Consider the following 21,737-nt stretch of genomic DNA (forward strand, 5'->3'; position numbering starts at 1 on the left):
GGGTTTCAAGGCTCAGGTAGCCTTGGTGTGGTAGCCTAAGTTGAGCCCAGCAATGGAAAAAAAAGTCCAAACCCAAGGCTCTAAGCGACCCCATGCAGTCAGAAAAATGAATGAAAAAAGCCCTTTTCTGATGGTGGGTTTAAAATAAACCAAGTGTAGTGGTAGGAGTCTGTAATCCAAGCACTTGGGAGGCAGAGGCAGGGATGGTAAATTCAAGGTCATTCGTGAGTTTGAGGGCAGCGTGGGCTATATGAGATCTCATTTCAAAGAAAAACTAACTAAATAAAATGGGCTTATAATAAAGGATCTAGATTTTTCAGAAGGATTTAAAGAAGAGGTGAATGTAACACAAACAGTAGGCCCTCGGTAAGTAAGTAGCATCTCATAGGAGCTCATGGCTGCAGGTGCAGGCTGACACACACACCCCTGCTGCCTCCTCCATCTACAGAATGGGAAAAAATTGGACCCAGGAGGACAAAATGATGACAGACAGTGTGCACCTCTCCATAGCTGGAGGGAGTTTTGCAACAAGTGAGCTTTGACTGAGCTGAGAGACCCCCTTACCGTTTCTTCTGCATTGTCTCAATATCTTCCTCTGGAGGTTCTTGGGAGGGGGGCTTGGTTTTTGTTCTATTTTTCTATGTTAGGCATCATTTCCCCTTGGATCAATGTTGGAACAAAATTAGGCTTGGTTTGAGTCCTAGCATCTAAGGACTCAGAGGTGAGAAGCAGCTAAGCCGTGTGCACATACAGCTGATACATGAGAGCCATGAACGAGAAGACACTGAAGAAGGAAGGACCTTCAGGGCTGTCCAGGCAATACAGCAGGGATGTGATGGTCTGGAAAAGGGTCACTAGGAATTTCTGCTTTGTAGCAAAGTACGGGGCCTCCAATCCTAACCAAAGAACTGACTTTGATCTGCAGTCACAGCTTGGGTAACAGTTTCCTCCCAGATTGAAACATTTCTGAAACATTTCGCCCTACAGGTAAGCTCCTTAATCAGGAAGGTAAACAACTCAAATGAGCTTCAGGAAGTCCCTGAAACTGACCAATTTCACTAAGCCCCTCCCTGCCAGAGTAAGCAATAAAAGCTGAGAGAGCAGGAAGCTGGGCTGCAAAGAAGACTCTTTAAGAAGAGCGGGAGGCAGAGGCAAGCGGATTTCTGAGTTCTAGGCCAGCCTGGTCTTCAAAGTGAGTTCCAGGACAGCCAGGGCTATTACAGAGAAACCCTGTCTCGAAAAAACCAAAAAAAAAAAAAAAAAAAAAAAAAAAAAAAAGCAAAGCTTCCGGGCGGTGGTGGTGCACACCTTTAATCCCAGCACTTCGGAGGCAGAGGAAGGCGGATTTCTGAGTTCAAGGCCAGCCTGGTCTACAGAGTGAGTTCCAGGACAGCCAGGGCTACAGAGAGAAACCCTGTCTCGAAAAACCAAAAAAAAAAAAAAAAAAAACCAAAAAAAAAAAAAAAAAGAAAGAAAGAAAGAAAGAAAGAAAGAAAGAAAGAAAGAAAGAAAGAAAGAAAGAAGAGCAAAGCTGCAAAGAATGGACTGCCTGGAAGATGCTTAGACCAGAGTCACTTGGAAAGGATGCTCTCCAGCCTGTTGAGTTGCCTACAGGCTGTGCAGTATGCTCCAGATTCTCAGCTTTATGAGCTGTCATCAATACTGGGGAGAGCTTTGGTGATGCAGCTGTCTGAGTTGTTGTTGCTCCTGTAAGTCACCCTTTACCTCGTCTCCTGTAAGTAACTCCATTAAAGCTCATTGGTTCACCCGAGCTGCACTTTGGTGGTATCCACACTTGAGTTGTCGTGGGTTCTCTATCTGGGGTGAATAAATGTGTGTTGCATCTCCCCAGGTTGTGTCACAAAGCACAGCTACAGATGTAGGAAAACCTGGATTCTGGAGTGGAGAGAGTCCAGTAAAGCCATGCCTCTATCCATTCAGTCTGGGTTGTTCTTCAGGAATGTTCTGTAGTTTTCTGCATTGCACATTTGCCTAGCTCTCTGCAACTTTGGGGTATGTCTTTTGCACCTGGCCCACACCTTGCCCAGGGTTGGATGTGTGTAGGGGGAATGGCCAGTCTTATGAATGAATGCCATTTTTCTTCTCCTGTGTTCTTGACAGCACCTCTCTTCTTCCTGATACCTCCACCACAACCCTGACCCCTGTAAGTGGCTGTCACCACACCAGCTCTGTTACTGCTGCTTGGTTCTCCAGGTACCCCTTGTTAAAGGTGGCAGTCAGGCCCCCTGGGAATTACCATAGTGCATCTTCTGGGCTGTTTTGAGCACAGCCCTCATCCGGGTCACATGTGGAGGCCACAGGGGATCAGAACCTGTCATTCATTCAGCTCCAATCCGTTCCCAGTTCTTCCAGCAGCCATGACCACTTCCTCTCAGTCCTTACAACTCTGGTAGGGTGAACCCCATGCCAGGCCCTATAGGACTTACAATAGAATCTAGGATCACCTAGGAGATAAACCTGTGGGTATGTCTATGAGGAAGTTTTTAGATTACATTGAGGAGGGAAGTCCCACCCTAAATGTAGATAGCACCAGCTCAAGGCCTGGGGTCTTGGGATACTAAGAAGAGCCCCAGCTCCCCTCTGATTTGGCTTCTTGACTGAACATAGTGTGATTGAACGCCACATGTTCTTTATAGCATGCTTTCCCTGACGTGATGGACAAAACTCTGGATCCAAATCAAAACTTTTCCTTCCTTAAGTAGCTGTTGTCAGGGAGTTTGTCTGCAGCCAAGAAAAGTAACGAATACAGGAAGTAACCTTCTTCCTTGGCTATAGGGATGGAGTTAAAGATTGGCCAATTCAGGTTCACAAGAAAGAGGCAGGTAGGATGGGTGGGGCAGAGTTTCTTTGGGAAGAACCTGAACCGACAGCCCTCAGGATTTCAGGGCATTGTGGCACCATTGCTAGGTAGGAGGAGGCCAGGGTTGAGAACTGCAGGCTTGTGATACTCTTTGAGTCCTTGGCTTCTGCTAAACTGGAGGCTTACCCAGGCCTGAACTCTCCCGACTGCGGGTCAGGTCTGTTCAAGCCCACTTGAGTTGGATCACACAGATATGTCTACCCACCTCTGCCTAGGAAACTCTTGGATGTTAGTGGCAGACCAGAAAGGCTCACCTTCCCATCATGCTCCTGGAAGGCCCCACTCGTCCAGGAATTGGAGGGGGCCTAGAGGGTGGGGCCACTGCTCTGCCCACCCCTCACTGTGGTAGGGGTGGGGGTTAGTTCCTATGTCCTCCTGGACTGGTTCCTGTCCCACAGAACCCCCAGCTCACATGCCCCTGTCCTTACCCAGCTGCCTTCCTGGGTCTCCGAGAGATTCCTTTCCTCTCCTTCACTGAGCCTCTTCTGCACCTCAGTTCTTTCTGTTTTTCTTTCCTCCGCTGGCGCTCTCACTGGTACCCTGCAGCTCCTGCTGGATGTTTGATCTCTCTCACAATGATCTTGGCCCATGTGGCCCTGGTCTGAGGCAGACATCACCCGATTTGGTCCAGGCCCAACGGTCTCCCCTGTAGTACCTATGTCAGGCTAAGGTAAGCTAAGCAGGTCCAGACTGAGGACTTGCTCCAACCTCCTGGTCCATGTTTCTTTCCAGACCTCATGGTCCCCAGCAGGGAAGCCTAGCTTTGTGGTCCTGCTTCTGAGTCCTGTGTGGGGTGAGCAACAAGGGAGAAAGGGCCTGGACCCCGTTGGCTTTGTGGCGTCCAGTTACCAGATGAGATGATAAACCTTTGCCTGGCATGTGGGAACCACTGTCTGTGGCTTAAATCCTATCTGTCTTAGTTAGGGTTTTACTGCTGTGAACAGGCTCCATGATTCTTATAAGGACATTTAATTGGGGCTAATTTACAGGTGCAGAGGTTCAGTCCATTATCGTCAATGCAAGAGCATGGCAGTGCCCAGGCAGGCATGGTGTAGGAGAAGCTGAGAATTCTACATCTTGTTCTGAAGACAAACAGGAGAAGACTGGCTTCCAGGAAACTAGGATGAGGGTCTTAAAGCCCACACTCTCAGTGACATTCCTGCTCCAACAAGGCCACACCTCCTAGTAGTGCCACTCCCTGGGCCAAGCATATTCAAACCATCACACGATTGTAACTTTCCTAACTCTATTCATGTCTGGCCTCTCAGAAGTTGTGAGTTACCAAGTCAGGCAGGTGGGTCCTAGAAAGGCTTGAACAAGAAATCAAGAGGTACATGGGTGGGTGGATTTGAGTCCCAGCTCTCTCCTGATGCCTCTGTCCTCTTAGGGGACACACTGGGTTGAGGACGGAAGGGGAAGGACAGTGGAGTGGCTAGGAGCCCCCACTCATCACCAAATATGCATGGAGCCCTTTCTGGGGCAGGGCTCTGTGATAGGGTTGGAAACACAGCCATAGACAAGATGGATTAATGTCTGGGTGACACCATTGGATATGGCAATGCAGGACACAGTGGTCTCGGGAGGGACTGAAAAAGAGGGGTCCCTATAAGACTTGTAGAGCAGCCGGGCGTGGTGGCGCACACCTTTAATCCCAGCACTCGGGAGGCAGAGGCAGGCGGATTTCTGAGTTCAAGGCCAGCCTGGTCTACAAAGTGAGTTCCAGGACAGCCAGGGCTATACAGAGAAACCCTGTCTCGAAAAACCAAAAAAAAAAAAAAGACTTGTAGAGCAAGAGCTGAGAAGTAATCAGAATAGCCCCCCCCCCCCCAAGAGGCATAGGGGAGAGCAGGCCAGGCAGAGAGGCCTGCCTTGCAAAGGCCATCGGATTGAGGAAGTGCCTGGAACTTTGGGGGAAGCTGGGCATCTCTTTGAGGCTGAAACTAGCACGCCAAAGAGAAGAGACTGAGAACCAGGCATCTGGAAACATCTTCTCAGAACCCCCACTTCTTTCCCACACAGCCATGTGGGTAATCGACTGTGTCCCTGCAGAACACGCTTGCATTGAGGACCAGGAGCTCAGGTACACGAGAAAGGGGTCCAACAACCTTACTGAATGAAGCTGTACTGAACCCTGAAAGTTAAGAGCAGAGTCCTGTGTGGAGGTTACATCAGTGAAAACGCTTGGGGCAGTCAGGCATTTATGCCTTCAGGGAATGTGGGTGCATGTGTGGGTGACCTCCAGCTGTCACTTATTTAGGCTCTTGTTACATGTTCTTGTCAGCTGTGGTGTCTGGGGCTGTGGTGGTTTGAATGAGAATGGCCCCATTGGCTCAAATATGTGAATGCTTGGTATAACTGTTTGGGAAGGATTAGGAGGTGTGGCCTTGTCAGAGGAAGTGGGTCACTAGGGCTTTGAGGTTTCAAAAGCCTGTGTCATTTTTCTAGTCTCTCTCTATCTCTCTGCCTCATGCCCACGATAAGATGGAGCTCTCGGCTACTACTCCAGTGTCATGCCTGCCTGCTGCCATGGTTCCTGCCATGGCTTCAACTACATACCCATGGAAACACGAACTCCAATTTAAATGCTTTCCTTTTTTTTTTTTTGGTTTTTCGAGACAGGGTTTCTCTGTATAGCCCTGGCTGTCCTGGAACTCACTTTGTAGACCAGGCTGGCCTCGAACTCAGAAATCCGCCTGCTTCTGCCTCCCGAGTGCTGGGATTAAAGGCGTGCACCACCACGCCCGGCTAATGCTTTCTTTTATTAGTTTCCTTGGTCATGGTGTCATTTCACAGCAATAGAAAAGTAACCAGAATAGGGACACAGGAGATCATGTGCATTTCTGCATGTATATACAAGCAGAATGTGCAGAATGAGCCTCACAGGTACGCCACAAACTTTCTCTCTTTTTTTATGTACATGTGTGTCTGTGTGTGCATGCTCATGTGTGCGTGTGTGGGTGCATGCCTGTGTGCTTGCATGTGGGTGTATGTATGTTGGGAGTATACTCATATGCATTCCCAGAAAGGACCTCTGTGCATATGAACTTTGAATATGAAGTCTGCTTTAGGTCTCTGCTTGCTCTGTGCTGACCTCTGTGCATATCCTGTGGTGGTGTACATACATAAGCAAGAACAAAATGTTGGAAAGTTGGTCCGGTGCTGCTGTGTATACAAATGCTAAATTCTGACCCCTAAAATCTGGTTGCCCCCAGGCAAGTAAATTCTCACTGACACTGGCCCCTGTTGTGTAAACCTTGCTCCCCAGTTTAAAGCTATTGATTAAATAAAAGTGGCTACCGGCCAATTACTGGGGAGAATAGAAGTGGGCGGGGCTTCAGTTACTGGGCTGGGGCTTGCATGTAGGGACCACTAGAGAAAGAGAATGGGAGAAGTGGGGAGAGCAGGAGCTCTCCATTAGATGGGATGGATCAGGAAGGAGCCTGCAGCCAAGGAAAGCGAGGATAGACTAAACCAGGAAGTAACCAAGGAGCTCCATGGGAACTAGCTAGTCTAGCATAGAGAATAGATTAGGGATAATCACCCAGTCATTGCATTAAAGCTGATGAAAGAAATCAATAGGACTCAGCCTCCATTCCTGGGGTAGTTGGCAGGATCATATTAAGAACTAATAGCCTTCACAACAACAGTGGGGATGAGGAGGTGAGGGTGAAAGTGCAGAAAGGTTTCTAGAAGAGGAGGTCCTGAGCTGGGCCTTGGAGTGCGGCAGGCTCCCCATGAGGAGTCTGGGAGAAGAACTCCATGGTCCCTTCCTACCAGGGTACATCACATGGCTCCTGATACCAGGGGCCTCAACCATTAGAGTCTTCTTTCTTCAGTCTTTCCTCAGGTGGGATGGCTGTAGTTTTAACACAAACACTGACACTCTTATTCCTACACCATTGGCAGACATCACTAATCAACTACGGAGTAGCACTCTCAAAATGCATGCAAACACATGTGCTCGCGCGCGCGCGCACACACACACACACACACAAACCATACACATTTGAGGTTAATATTGGAGATAAAAAACATGCGGATTCAGATTTTGTTTGAGACATGGCTCCAGATCTCTGGGTGCTGGCTTCTGTCTTTTCAGACCTTGTACCTCTCTTCCAAGTCTGGCCTGAGAACAGACTCCTGGCTGGCAGGGGCGGGGAGGATACTATTTGCTTCATGGGGAATGATAACATGTGCAAGGCTCTAACAAGGCAGAAAACCCAGGAGAGAGGACAGTCAGGTCTGCAGACGCTGGGACCCATGAGCAAGTGCATCCATTGGGCTGTTTGCTGCTTTTTGGAGGCAGAACAATCATCGTGGAGTTCAAGAGCCCAGAGCTTCAGAACTGTGTGTCAGCTTTTGGGAAGGGTTTAGAATCCAGGCACCCCAAACATGGGCTCTAAAGAGCAACCCAGAACTGCATGCTCCCTGACAAGCAGGAGGCCTGTGGGAGGAACAGGCAACGGGTGTTCAAGACACAGATGTTTCTGGCCGAAGACAGACAGCTCACAAAGAGCCCAATTTGTGTGCTGCAGCAGATGTGTGCTTACCAGTGTTGGGCATTTCTTGTCTTTTACCCACCCTGCATTTCCAGAACCCTTTGTCTTGAACATGAACACAGCCTTGGAATCTCATCTCAGGGTGGCTCTCCCTTGAGGTGCCCAGAAGCACCTATCCAGAAGCCATTTCTTGTGGGGGTCATTTCTGAAGTGAGGAGGGAGGTCGCGTTTATTTTTCTTGGCCCCACCCCTGCCCCCATCAGGGTCTTTCTTTCTGAAGTCTGGCCCGTTTCAGAGGCTAGCTCACTGCCGACAGGCGGGACTGCTGAAGATAGATTAGCTCCAGCTCTGCCTCCACTTTAGAAGGTTCTGGGACAACATCTGGAAACAGATGTTTGCTCAGAGATGGCACAGGAACAGGAGGCACAAAGCCAAAAAGATAAAGCCACAGTCTCCTGGGAGAGGGGCCAGTGTGGTGAGGGCTCTGGTGGGGCCTGGGCATCAGAATGGGATGGGGGATGGGCACATATGGAGGACCAGCTCTAACTCTGGGCTATGGCATAGTGGCCGTTTGCCAAACCGTCTATCCAATCAAAACACACCTGATGGTTTCTCAGAGCAGAGGTATAGACCTTGTACCTGCTGGTCCACTTTTTGCTCCTGACAGCCAAGGATGAGAATCCATCTCTTTGATTCGGTTACTCTGGCTTACTGGAGACAGTAAACTCCTGCAGGACTAGAAGGCTCATCAATCTCGAATCGATTGCAGCTCCAAGTTCGATACTCAGCGTTGGGCATGTTGTAGAGCTCAAAAGACTGGTGTAGGTGGTGGTCATGATGGTGGTGGTGGTGATGATGGTGCTGACAGTGGTAAAGGTTGTGGTGGAAGATGCTGCAGATGTAGATAAAAACTAGGGTGATTGCTTATTCACCAACTTTTCCCAGTTGCCATGCACTTGCTAGGCACATGACCAGGTCAGATCAGTCACAACCTCCACATTGTGGCCACTGTGATAGACCAAACGGTGTGAGCAAACATCAGCAGTGACTGCCTTTGAAGGGTTTTACCTTGGAGCCTGGGAGATGAAAACTAATCTGCTTTGAGTCACTACGCAGCCAGCATAGGAACCCATGAAGCCCACGCGGACAAGTTCTGTGTGCAGAACAGGATGGAGTGAACAATGGGATTGAGGGTTGGTCTGCTGTATTATTAATGTCATGCTAAGTATGGGGCCCTCAAGACCTGGTTATCCCAGAGACTAGAGAGTCCAAACACAGATACAAGTAATGCTATGTGATCTTGCCCCCAAGGTATTTCTGATTGGTTAATAAAGATGCCTACAGCTTATACCTGGGTGGACTTGAGCTAGTTCAGGCCTGGTGTTCCCAGCCTTGGGGTTAGAGGAGACCACAAGGAAGGAGAAGAAGAAGGTGGAGAGAGGAGAAAGACACCATGGGTTAGGAGTCAAGAAAATATGACCCTAAGTGCTGGCAAATCAGAGTTAAGAGCAGCCCAGATGAAACATAGTAAGTAATAGCTTGGGGTTATCGATAAGAAAGTAGATTTTAGTAGCAAAGAGGGTAGATCTGCCCAGCTCTAGTGCTGATTAAGGGTTATTGTAAATCATAAAAGTTCTGTGTCTTTTATCTGGGAACTGAATGATCAGAGGTGGGGTAGAAACTGCAGATTGAGATTAAATATTTCTACAACAAATGGAGAGGAGATATGGGAGACAGAGCAGAGTAAGCTTCCTCTTGGGTTTGGGTGTTCATCCCTTGAACAGTCATCCCTAGGATGCCTTCCTTGTCCATTCCGGGGAGTGAGCCATAAACCTCAATGACATTTTTCTTGGGTTAGTTGACCTGAGTTTCTGTCTCTTACTAGGGAAAGGTTCTGACTGATCCCAGCAACAGCTGTTCACCAGAGTGTCCAGATGTTCTTAAGAGTGAGAGGGTAAAGATGGCAGAAAGGAAGAAGAAAACGATGAAGACCGCATCAGTGATGGAGGGGGCTGTGTGGAGGGATAGTGCTGTGGCTAACAGATGATGTGGATGATGATTCGCTTTAGACAGTGGCATTGACCAGGATGGCAGTGGTGATGGTGGCAATGAGATAGACCAACAGTCCATGGGGGTAGGTCTCTTAGAAGCATAGGCCCCAAACACCCGAGCAAAGATCACTGGAAAAGGGTCTAGCATAACGGTTGTCAGAGGAGCTCTACCCAGCAGTCAATGGAAACAGACGCAGAGGCCCACAGACAAACCGTTAGACAGAGCTTGGGTAGTCATATGCAAGAGTTGGGGGAAGGGTTGAGGAACCCAAAAATTGACAGGGACTCCACAGGAAGACTAACAGGGTCAACTAGCCTGGACCCTCCCAGAGACTAAGCCACCATCCAAAGAGTGAACATCGGCGGGACCTACTCTCCCCGCACCCTGCACATATGTAGCAGAAGTGCAGCTTGGTCTTCATGTGGGTTCCACAACAACTGGGGCAGGGGCTGGCCCTGAATCTGTTGCCTGCCTGTAAATCTGGTTCCGCTTACAGGACTACCTTGTCTGGCCTCAGTGGAGTGGGAGAGGATGCACTTAGTCCTGCAGTGACTGAAGGAGCCGTGTGTGTGTGTGTGTGTGTGTGTGTGTGTGTGTGAGAGAGAGAGAGAGAGAGAGAGAGAGAGAGAGAGAGAGAGAGATGGGGGCAGATCCCCCTTCTTCTCTGAGAAGAGAAGGAAAGAATGGGGGAGGACCTGTGTGGGGGTGTACTGGGAGGAGGGGGGTGATATTGGGATCTAAAGCAAATAAATTAATTAATAAAAAAAAAAAGAAAGGGGTCCTTGTCAGGAGCAGGGACTCTTCCAGAAGGTCTGTTTCTGTCCCTTTTCAAAACTTGGTAACTTCTACTTGGACCTGACCTGGGGAGGGAGATCACTAATGGTACTCCATACATAGAATGGAGATTCGTAGTTATCAGCACTACAAGGTCCTTTGGAGGATCCCGAGAGCCTCTAGCTAAGAGGAGTGGACTGAGTTCTAACATCAGGCAAGATGAATGGAGCTGGTGCTGAAATGACAGCCCATATCCTGTGTCTGCGCACAGATCTGTGAAGTTTTGCTCACTACATTCTAAATGGTGGAAATGAGTCACCCCAGAGAATAATAGTAATAATAATAATAGCCCATTTCTGTGAGATATTGACTACATGCAGGCACTGTTCTGGGCACACGATTGTATGTGTCATACATAGAACATAATGAAATCCTAACAGTAGGTTTTTCTACTCTCCCATTTGACAGATGCAGAAATCTAGGTATGGAGGGGTTACGCCACCACCAGGGTCACACTGCTAGGAAGAGGGGGCTGGGAAGCCAGTGGCCATGGGCTCAGGAACCCAGCTCAACACTTGGGAATCATCATCTCAGACCCTCAGAAGGATGCTCCTGTCCCAGACCCTCAGAGGGTTGCTCCTGACCCAGCCTTTTTCTTGCCAGCCTCCTTTGTCATCCTTTGCTACCAGGAAGAGAGTTTTCCAGAAGGAGCTTGAGGCTAAGCGAGGACAGAAGGAAGAAGCTATCTGCTTTGGGGAACTGACTGGCCCTGGTACCCTGGATCTCTTACATGGATGAATGATGCTGAGGAGGGCTGGCTGGAAAGAGGGAGGGACTTAGCGTCAGGCTATCCTGCCATTTACAAGGCTTCATCCCACAGCAGTACACAAAGCTCCAAAACTTTATCTTGACCTACAACAAAGTTAAGTCTCTGGGTCAATCATCAAACTGGTGTAGGTCTCTCTCCATTTATCACCCTGGCTTAGTAGCTAATTCCCTTTGACTGGATTCTTGCATGTGTAGAGATAATAATAATAATATAAAATTATACACACACACACACAGATTCCTAGGGTTATCTAGAACTGCATGGGAAACACCTAGTCCAGTGTGTAGTATACAGTAAGCACTCAATAAATGTCAGCCATAGTCATGGTAGCTCTGTTTTAACTCTCAGGACCTCAGGTCTTTCCTGCTCCATCCTTCTCCTGTATGAACAGGTTCCTCTCCTCTGTCTAGGGGAGGGGCCCAGTGAGGAAGGATCAAAGGCTGTGGCAGCACAGACCCCACTTTAACCGTAAGTAGGAGGGTCACTATGGGCCTCTGAAAAGCCATTTGCTTAGACGCACTTAACCCTGCCACTGCCCCAGCTTTGTTGGAGACTTCCTGTGGCCCCAGGAACCCTCTCCCCAGGCCTCCTTCCTCCCCCTCCCTCCCTGCCTCTAGAACTAGGGTTACTGTAGGATTACAGTCCTTTCCTGGGGGGAGGGGTGTCCCACCTTCCTACTTTTTTTTTTTTTAAATAAAATGTCTTCATAGTGCCCTCTTCAGGCAGCAACAGGTACTGCTTTCAATCCTTGGTTTTTGTTCCATTGATGACAGGACTCCTCCACCAGGTGAACATAACTAACTGGTCTAAAGTCACTCCAAAAATGAACGAAAGTGAACAAGCAGAGCCAAGCTGAGAGGGGGGTTTGGTTTCCTGGCCCAGGCACCTTGCTTTCTATCCATGCCCTCTGCACATCAGAGCGTGTGCTCGGAAGCTCTGGCATCAACCTCCTGGCTGGGGAGAGGGCGGAGACTCAGAAGCTGGAGTCAGAAGATACAGGCTCTGGCTGCCCTCCCTTCTCCGTACCCCCACACCTCATCCCAGCCCCCCAGACCTAACCCTCACAGCTGGAGCTGAGGGGAAGACCTCACTAATAAATAGGGAGTGTGAAGGGCCTAATACATATGTATTGTGAGACTTCACACAAACCATTCCCTATTCTCTTGGGAAGATCCGTGAGTCTTTGGGTAAACCAGTCATTTACTTGGCTCTTTGGAGTTATCAGTGTTTTCCTCCCTAATGAGTATACATTGCTTTTCTACTAAAAATAAAATGGGGGGGGGCTTGCTGTAGTTGTTGGGGTTTGCTTGTTTTACAATTTTACATAAAACCCAAACGAGGTATGTGCATGCTCTGGACTACATTTCTTTTCTTAGTGCTATTTTCTGCAATCCAAAAAGAGAACTACCGCCATGCCCTGAAAACTGGGGTTTCAATCCGCATATATGAAAGGGTGCCCTGGAACTATATGGTCTCACAAGTTCTGGCCACCTTTGTCTATAGAATCACACGCTAGGGCTCTCGCAGAATGGGTGTGTCATCCAACGTGACACAGTTCCCGGGACATTGTCACCATTAAGCAAGGAGAGGAAACTGGGAATCTGGCCGGCAATGTTGTACCATGTCAACAACCATCTGCTCACCTGGGGGCCGGAACTTGAGCTCTCAAGGAGACAGGCTGAGACATGCTGTGCATGCAGTGGTGTGTGTGTGTGTGTGTGTGTGTGTTCTTGCAGTACGGTAACCAGAGAGATTTCGACGAGTCTCTGGTGCGTGCAGCTGGGAGCTCAGATGCTCATCAGGCCAAGAGAAGGGGCTGGCTTCTAAACCCTCACTTTGTGTCAGTCACGGGGACTGTGAACTTGGTCGAGCCCGCCTGTGAGCTCTCCATGGCTGACGAGTTTCCCCAGAGGGAAGCCCAGGGGTATGTCCCCGTCATTCACTTAAATAAAAGCTGGCCTCATAGGGCAGAAGCAGGCTCGGTTTGGTTTGGTTTGGTTTGGTTTGGTTGTGTGGATGTGTATGTGTGATACATGCATGTGTGCCTCCTTAGTGCTGCAATCGCATGTGTGCCCCACCAAACCCTGCTCCAGCCCTAATGTTGTCAGATCTAGCTGCACGTACCTGGCTTCCTGCAGCCATCTGTGTGGCCACTCACCACACAGTTCAGGGATATGGCATCCCGCAAATTTTATCACAGAACTTCCTTTCCTCCACTTCCCTTTCTGTGTCATTCAGAGGACATAGGAAGTGGAGGCCCACGGCTGCCTGGGGGAGCAATTCCAACACCCCCCACCCAGGCCGCAGAATCCTAAAGGAGAACTTTTTGCTGGACATCCCTCAAATGCCCCAATGCCTGTGGTCCCTGAAGCAAGCTGGGCTTCTCTCACACCTGGATCCTCAGCCCCTGCCCCCAGTGCTGAGGGGCCACCCTCCACCTTTGCTCTGTTGGGACAAATGAACTAGACATCCCTGCATGGAGCAATTCATCAGGCTGCCCAGACTTGGAAACAGCCCACAGTTTTTGTATGAACTAGGAGTCATTGATTCAGTGCTGTTGGTTAATGGTTATAGAAAGCCTAAAGCCATCTGGTTGGAAGAACACTGTGAGACACTTAATTAAAAAAAAATCAACTGAATCTGGAGCTTATTGATTAGGTGCAGTTGCCTGGCTACCAGCTCTAGAAGTCTGCTGCCCCTCCCACACAATCTTGGGGTTACAGATGTGGGCCAGCATCCAGCCTTTATGAGGATGTTGGTGATCCAAACTCAGGACCTCACCCTCACTTGCATGGTGCTTTAACAACTGAGTCATTTCTGGACTCCCCCAGAACCACACTTCACTTTGGTTAGATCTGAACCTGGGTTTTGGGGTCCCCTGAATACCTGGAACAAATGTACAGAGAGAACAAGGCTGAGACATAGGGCTGCAACTGTTTCCTAGCAACCATGACACCTGGAGCAAGCTGCATCTAAAGGTAGAGGTATCCTGGACAGTTTAGAAATAGGTACCAATTCCTTCCTCTTTTGCTCAGATCTGAGGAGTCAGCTCAGCACCCAGGAACTCTAAGTCCCAGCTAAGACACCGAGCAGCCACATATGTCCTCCCTGCATGTGATGGTTTGTATATGCTCGGCCCAGGGAGTGGCACTATTAGAAGGTGTGGCCCTGTCGGAGTAGGTGTGTCACTGTGGGCGTGGGCTATAAGACCCTCATCCTAGCTGCCTGGAAGCCAGTATTCTGCTAGCAGCCTTCAGATGAAGATGTAGAACTCTCAGCTCCTCCTGCATCATGCCTGCCTGGACTCTGCCATGCTCCCACTTTGAGGATAATGGACTGAACCTGTAAGCCTGGCCCAGTTAAATGTTGTCCTTATAAGAGTTGTCTTGGTCATGGTGTCTGTTCACGGCAGTAAAACCCTAACTAAGACACTGGAATAACCTGGAACTAAAACTCATGGTTGGTCTTGTGCAGGACTCCATCACCCAGGGGCAAAGCCATTCTCTGGGGCCACAGGAGTCAATGAAGAACAGTTGTCTATGTGAGTGAATGAGTCAGGTAGTCCCTGGCCCCCGGCTGGGAGGAACAGGTTCCTTCCTGCAGTGGGCAGGGTCAGAGGTATGTAAAGGGAGGCAGAAGAGAAAGGCTGAGCCACCCCCTCATGTGGGCATCGCAGTGGGGGTGGGGTGCTGTGTGGGACTCTCCCTGGGGAGATGAAGCCTGAATTCTGAGAGTGTTTCCCAAGAGAACACGCATGGTCTGGCTGCTCATTCCCACCCGATCCCTTCCTCAAATGGCCAAATCATCTGAAGGGCCTTGCTCCATAGTTTTCATTCCACATGCCATTTGCCCGGCCTGCTTGTCCCAGACGGCCAAGTTCAACACTGGGGAGACATTCTTCTGCTGGAATTCAAGTGAGCAGAATTCTGTCACTCAAGGGATGCGGCAGCTGCAATTCTGGGAGCGCCAATGATGTTGGATCAGCAGGTGTCTTTCAGGTTGTTATTGTTTTCCTAAATCACAAGAATCGGTGAGTCTATCCAGTGTTAGGCTGTGGATCTCTGCAACATTGTCTGGCCTCAGTGGGAGAGGATGTATCTAGCTCTGAAGAGACTTGATGTACCAGGGTGGGGTGATATGGAGGGGGAGGGCACCCTCTCAGAAGAAAAGGGGAGGGGAGACCAGGGAGGGGAGCAGCAATCGGGATATAAAGTGAATAAATAAAAAAATAGAAAAATCATTATTACTTTTTAAAAAAAAATTTTAGTTAGTGGGGGGTGGGGTGCAAAATGCCATGGCTCACATGTGGAGGCCAGAGGACAGTGGCAGGAGGAGCAGGTTTTCTCCTTCCACCATGTGGCATCTGTGGATGGAAGAAACTTAGGCCACTTGTTAGTGCCAAGCATCTTTATCTGCAGAATCCTCTCAGCTTCTTCTTCAGTTAGGCCTGGGCCTGTCAGGACTACTGATGCCCATTAGGTGACACAGACCAGCAGCTATTGTAGGCAGAGAGAAGGAATTGACACGTTGAGTGTGAGGCTCTTGAGGTAGAGGCAGCCTTGGCAGGATCCATGGGAGGTCCCGCTTGGGATTCACCTCCAATGCTGAGAGGTTGGCCGCTGGCAGAGCCTGGGAGGTTCACTGAGCCAAGGGAACCAGGAAGGATTGGGATTGGAGAAGTAGAATCCAGAAGGTACAAGGCTGTAAGTTCGTTCTTCCTACTCTCTTCTTGGACTGTGTTTCTGTGGCCGTGTTTGTCTCTGAAACTCAAGAGGGGCTTTGAGAGCATCACAGTCCAGGATTCACCATGGAAATGGCCTCTGTGGGCAGATGACAGCACTGAGCCCAATTGTGTTCCTGCTTTTATGGGCAGAGTTCTTGCTTTGAACCGATCTGACAAGGTCACCACAAAGCCAGGGGTGGTGTGTCCACGACATCATGGTATCTGGAACACCCTACTGCACAAGTATCTGCTGGTGGACATTGCATTGACAGACTTCATTCACTTCCACTGGACAGTCCAGGTGAATTAATCATAAGCAGCTGTGTTAACACTTTTCACCTGGAGTTAAGTAAGCATGAGAGATTTGAGAAGGAAGGATTGAACCTGGTGGCAAGAGATGGTGTGGAGGGCAGGAGGGTCAGTCGTCAGTAAAATGCCAGCCATGCGAGCATGAAGACTTGAGTTCAAAACCTCAGAGCCCATGTGAAGGCTGGGTGCATGCATCTGAAACTCCACCATTGGGAAGTGAAACCCCAGCATTGGGGAGGTAGAGACAGGAGGATCCCTGAGATGTGCGGGCCAACCAGTTTAGCTAAATCAATGAACTCAAGATGGGAGAGAGAACTAAGGTGGAGGGTGATGAAGGACGGCACCCAGTATTAACTCCTGCCCTACACATGCCCAGGAGCACAGACCGACACATGCATGCGTGCGCACACAGGTACCCAGGCACATGGAAATGCATACACACCACACATGCATAGAGATCCTTGCTTCCCTGAGAGAGGCAAAGCCAGTGTTCTCCTAACATTCCTTCTGGTCCCTCTTGTTGACTCAAGCCTAGCCTGAGGCCTGGTTGTTTCTGCTAGGTAGTGCCACCGTTGCTAATTGGTGTTCACTAACTGGATACTACTAAACTAGACTGCTGGTGTATCTGTGAAGTGTTGGCAAGTGGATCAAGCTTCCGCTGATGACCTGAGAACTGAACTGCCAATTTCCAGACAACACGGATGGGAGTTGCTCCAAGAACCTTTCTAAAAAGGTCCACTACCACCCCACCCCACCCCTCCCCCTGTATCCTTTCTTTCCCAATACCTCTGGTGGGTGGTGGGCTAAGGGGGAAAGTTAAAGGTTTTAAGAACCATCATTAAAAATAGGTTTTGGAAAAAAAATCAAAGTTATAGCCTCCAGCTTCCCCTGATGGGAAGGATCCAAATATACCAAGGTGGAGAGCTCCGACACCTTCCAGAACTGCCTTTGGCAAGTATACTCCATTTCTCTGCTGTGGTCCATTGATGACAGGTCAGTCTGATTTCATGTGGGAGGTCCCACCAAAGGCACATAAATCAGGCCATCTTGGACGCTACCTCTCCAGTGCTTTCCAGTTCTGCCTGCACTGCAAATCCTTTCCCCAGTATGGTGTCAGCACTGTATAAAGAGTCTTGTCATTCACTGAAGGTGTGTGTGGACAAGGCCCTGAGGTGTGCCTATGGGATCTAGGCCGAAGATGCTGCAGTATGAGGAGCCAGGGCAAGGTGGGGCAGAAGACAAGGGATTGTCATCTTGTGGACTGTAGTTGGTAGAAGGCTCATACTTTAAGTCTGACTATAGAGGGGAGTGACCAATACCAGAAAGCATCGTGCTTCAAGCATCCCAAGAGCCCATTGACTTGGTGATCACCAAACACAGAAGACACACCTTGAATCCTTCCCCTCCCCTCCCCTCCCCTCCCCCTTCACTCCCCTCTCTTATCCCTTTCTTTTCCCTCCCGTTCCCTTTCTCCCCTCCCCTCTCCTCTTCTCCCTTCCTGCCCTGCCCCCTCCCCTCCCCTCCCCTCCCCTCCCCTCCCCTCCCCTCCCCTCCCCTCCCCTCCCTCTCTCCTGTTTTGAGACATCTCAGGCTGACTTATAGTTCACTATGTGGCTAAGGCCTTGAATTCCTGATGCTCCTGCCTTTGTCTCTTGAGGGCCAGGAACACAGGCCCGCACCTCCACACTGAGGCATCTTGGACACTGTTGCCCGATAGAATGTCTGAGAGGAGCTGAGGGGTCTGAAACCTTCCTATACCAGGAGATGGAAGAAACAGAAGGTCCTTTCTAGGGGAGACTCATGGAGGAAGGGCTTGTGTGGGGGTCTTGTTCTGGGACTTCCTGTAGGACAGAAGGGACATGGGAAGCCAGAGTTCAGCCCTCCTGAAGGAAAGTCTTAAGGCTTCTGTTTGAACACAGAAGGCCTCCTTAGGGCTCCTGAGTTCCCCATCAGAGGTGTAGCGGGGTGTGGACGAAGTCTTGGTGACACAGACCTTGGAGGTCTCTGCACTGTGCCTCTTCACTTCCGCTGAGTTTAGGTAGTCTCCACCTCGTTCATTTCAATCCCACTAACTGATACCTCGTGGCAACTGAGACAGGTGCTGTCTGGATATACCACCAATGATGAAAAATGAGCCTGCTGGGCTATAAGAGCCCATGAGATCATGGGGTGGAGGTGGGGCTCACCGCCTGCGCCTCCCTTCACCTGTGAGCAATCACCACGATAATCAACATCACGGTGCGCACAGTTCTCTGCGACCCTGCCTCCCGGACTTCCCGAGAAAATTGAGGCCATCAGGTGTGAGCTCGCAGATCCCAGGCATCCTCACCCTTGGGCCTTGCCCCAGCCAGACTCGCCCTGCCTCCCCCACAGCAGCCTCAGAGGATGAGGTGTCTCCCCACTCAGAGCCAAGCAGCCCACCTGTGTCCTTGACCTTCAGTCTTCCTGTCTCCTCCAAGAGATGAACTCATCCGTCATCCCTCTTTTCTGCGTCTTCATTTCTTCCAGCCTCACTGGCTGCTTCTCCTCCATCTAAAAATATCTGCAGCGCTCTTCTGTCCAGAACCCAGAGCTCCTCTAGTTTCTGTGCAGATCTCCCTTCTCTTTATCAAGCCTCGCCCTACCCTCCCCCCTTCCCACCCCCTCAAGTGGTCAAGTCACCCACACTGGTTCTGGTTCCCTGGCTCCGCAGCTTCTCACATCTCTCTTCTCTGTAAACTGCTAAATGAGAGCTTCTCTCTCTCTCTCTCTCTCTCTCTCTCCCTCTCCCTCTCCCTCTCCCTCTCCCTCTCCCTCTCTCTCTCTCTCTCTCTCTCTCTCTCCTGTCCTGGAACTCACTTTGTAGACCAGGCTGGCCTCGAACTCAGAAATCCGCTTGCCTCTGCCTCCCGAGTGCTGGGATTAAAGGCGTGCACCGCCACGCCCTTAACAATTCCAACAACCCTAGCAGACATGTTAGCAAGCATCTTACTCTTCTCACTGTTGTATTGAAAAGCACTGGATCCTTCTCCTTCTGACCCTGGATACCAGGCTCTCTAGGCTCAATATCAGACTTCATCTGCCTTCCTGTCTCTCCTTGAAGGGATCTATGATGTCCTGTTTCCACAATGGTCCTCGAAGACGCCCACCTCCTGGGGAATCAACTTAAATGGTCTCCTTCCATTGTGCCAGGGTTGGGGCATGTGAATAAAAAATAATGGGTGGTGTGGTAATTATTTAATCTCAAATTGAGCTTTCTACCCCGCCTTTGATCATTCGGTTCCCAGACAAAAGACACACAATTTTTATTTTTACAGTAGCCTTAATCAGCACTAGAGCTAGGCAGGTATCTACCCTCTATGCTATTAGAATCTATTACCCAGAATTATAATTTGCCATGTTCCGTCTGGGCTGCTCTTCAGTTGGCCAGACCTCATAGTCATGTTTTCATGACTCACCTACCCCACGGTGTCTTCCTTCTCTCCACCTTATCTCTCCCCCTCCTCATGGTTCTCTGGGAATCCCAAACCCCACTTATCTCAATTCTGCCCAGCTATAGGCTGTGGGCATCTTTATTTAGTAATCAGGGATAACTTGGAGGGCAAGGTTCCATAGCATCACTTGTGTCAATGTGCAGATTCTCACACCCCTGGGGGCAACCAGGCCCCGGGGGGGGGGCCAGTTTTTAGCATTATAATGCATAGCAAAAGACCAAACCTCAACATGTGGGGGATGTAATGGCAGGTCACCTCCAAGGTCAGGTGACAGAAGATGGAAGAGTCTTCATCTTGGTCTTTCATTCTGCCTCACAGCTTCTCACTCTAGAGGAAACCTGCAGCTATACACCATGCGTGGTCCTCCCTTCTCCTCAGCTGACCACCAGACTATGAGGACAAAGAGAAGAGAGTGGAAGAACAGCTTTTCAGATGGTCTGTGAGTATAACAGAAATGACTACCGGGATCACTTTCAGAGGCAGCTCAACTTTAAGTGGGGTGAAGCAAGGGCTATATAGTTCTGGGGGAAAGGGGAAGGGATTTTTAGGGTGGCTCTGTATCATTGGCTACAGCTTATGGTAATGGATAACATCTCATTTGCATGAAGAGTCATTCCAGGAATCCCAGATGCTTGCTGGACAGGTTCTTGTCAGGAGCAGGTGTGGGGGTTTTGAGCTCCCCAGACAAGGTCTGAGAAGGAGAAGCCCTGCTGGCAAAGGGAGGCCTCCCTTCTGTGCTGAGCTCAAGAGAACTCTCTGGGCAATGGTAGACTTTGACCTTAATTAGAAGGGCCCAACAATTATGGAAGTTCAGGCTGTCTGTGAAGAGACTCACTTGCCAAGAACAGAGTCCCACTATCTAGTGAGGACCTGAGGACACTTAGCCAGCGAGTAAATGAAGACCTGAGGGTCCCAGCCAGTAGCCAATGAGGTATGGAGGCTCTTAGCCAATAGTGGGAGAACTGAGGTCTACAGTCACTAGCCAGTAAAGAATTGAGTATCTAGCCATCATTCAGTGAAGAACTAAAGACCCCAGTCGATATTCACATTTGTGAGCTTCCCTGAGATGACACCCCATGAGACACCTTGAAATAAAATCATTTGGATAATCTGTTCCCAGCATCCTGACCCTCAGAAGTTATGAGAGAAGAAATATTTGTTTTCTGAAACTGCAGGTTGTACAGCTTAGAAAGAAATTAGACTCCTTTTCCTTGGCCCATACATAAAGCTTCATGAAATGATACCCCATGATGTTTCTAGGGTAAATCAAGCATTGTGGGGGTACCTATCCAGAAGTCATTAACCCAATCCCCTCTTTTCTCTCATTGGGAAAATCTTTTTTTTTTTTTTTTTTTTTTTTTGGTTTTTCGAGACAGGGTTTCTCTGTGTAGCCCTGGCTGTCCTGGCACTCACTTTGTAGACCAGGCTGGCCTCGAACTCAGAAATCCGCCTGCCTCTGCCTCCTGAGTGCTGGGATTAAAGGCATGTGCCACCATGCCCAGCTTTCATTGGGAAAATCTAACTCCTATAACTGAGGGTAAAAATAGCACATACACGATTCTTTTTCAGCTTCTCTTGCAGCTAGATTCTCAGCTGGTAGAGTCAAAAGGTAGCCTGATGGGTGTTAGGAAAAAGGGTTTTCTCCCTCATTAAAGAAAAAGAAACTGGGGATAATGTCCTTTTTTCCTTCTTGTTCTTAAATATCACCAGAAAAGGCATGATGATCAGAACACTGGTTACTTTCTATTGCTCACCTAGGAAGACAAACAGTGCGGCGGTGGCGCAGGTGCGGTGGTGGCGCACACCTTTAATCCCAGCACTTGGGAGGCAGAGGCAGGCGGATTTCTGAGTTCAAGGCCAGCCTGGTCTACAAAGTGAATTCCAGGACAGCCATGGCTATACAGAGAAACCCTGTCTCGAAACAAAACAAAACAAAAACAAACAAACAAACAAAGAGGGACCCTCAATTGAAGAATTTCCTTAATCAGATTGGCCTGTGGCCACATCTGTGAGAGATTATCTTAACTGGCAGTTGATATGGGAAAGCTTGGCCCACTGCAGGTGGCACCATCACTAAGCAGGTGGTTCTGGGCTGAATTAGAATGAGAGCAGAGAGCAAGCCAGGAAGCAGAGTTCCTCTGTGGTTTCTCTCTCAGTTCCTACCTTGAGTTCCTATTCTGACTTTCTCCAGTGATGG

The sequence above is a fragment of the Mus caroli genome, unplaced genomic scaffold, assembly GCF_978045245.1.
Source record: "Mus caroli unplaced genomic scaffold, Mus_caroli_1 scaffold_9, whole genome shotgun sequence".
NCBI classification, from domain to species: Eukaryota; Metazoa; Chordata; class Mammalia; order Rodentia; family Muridae; genus Mus; species Mus caroli.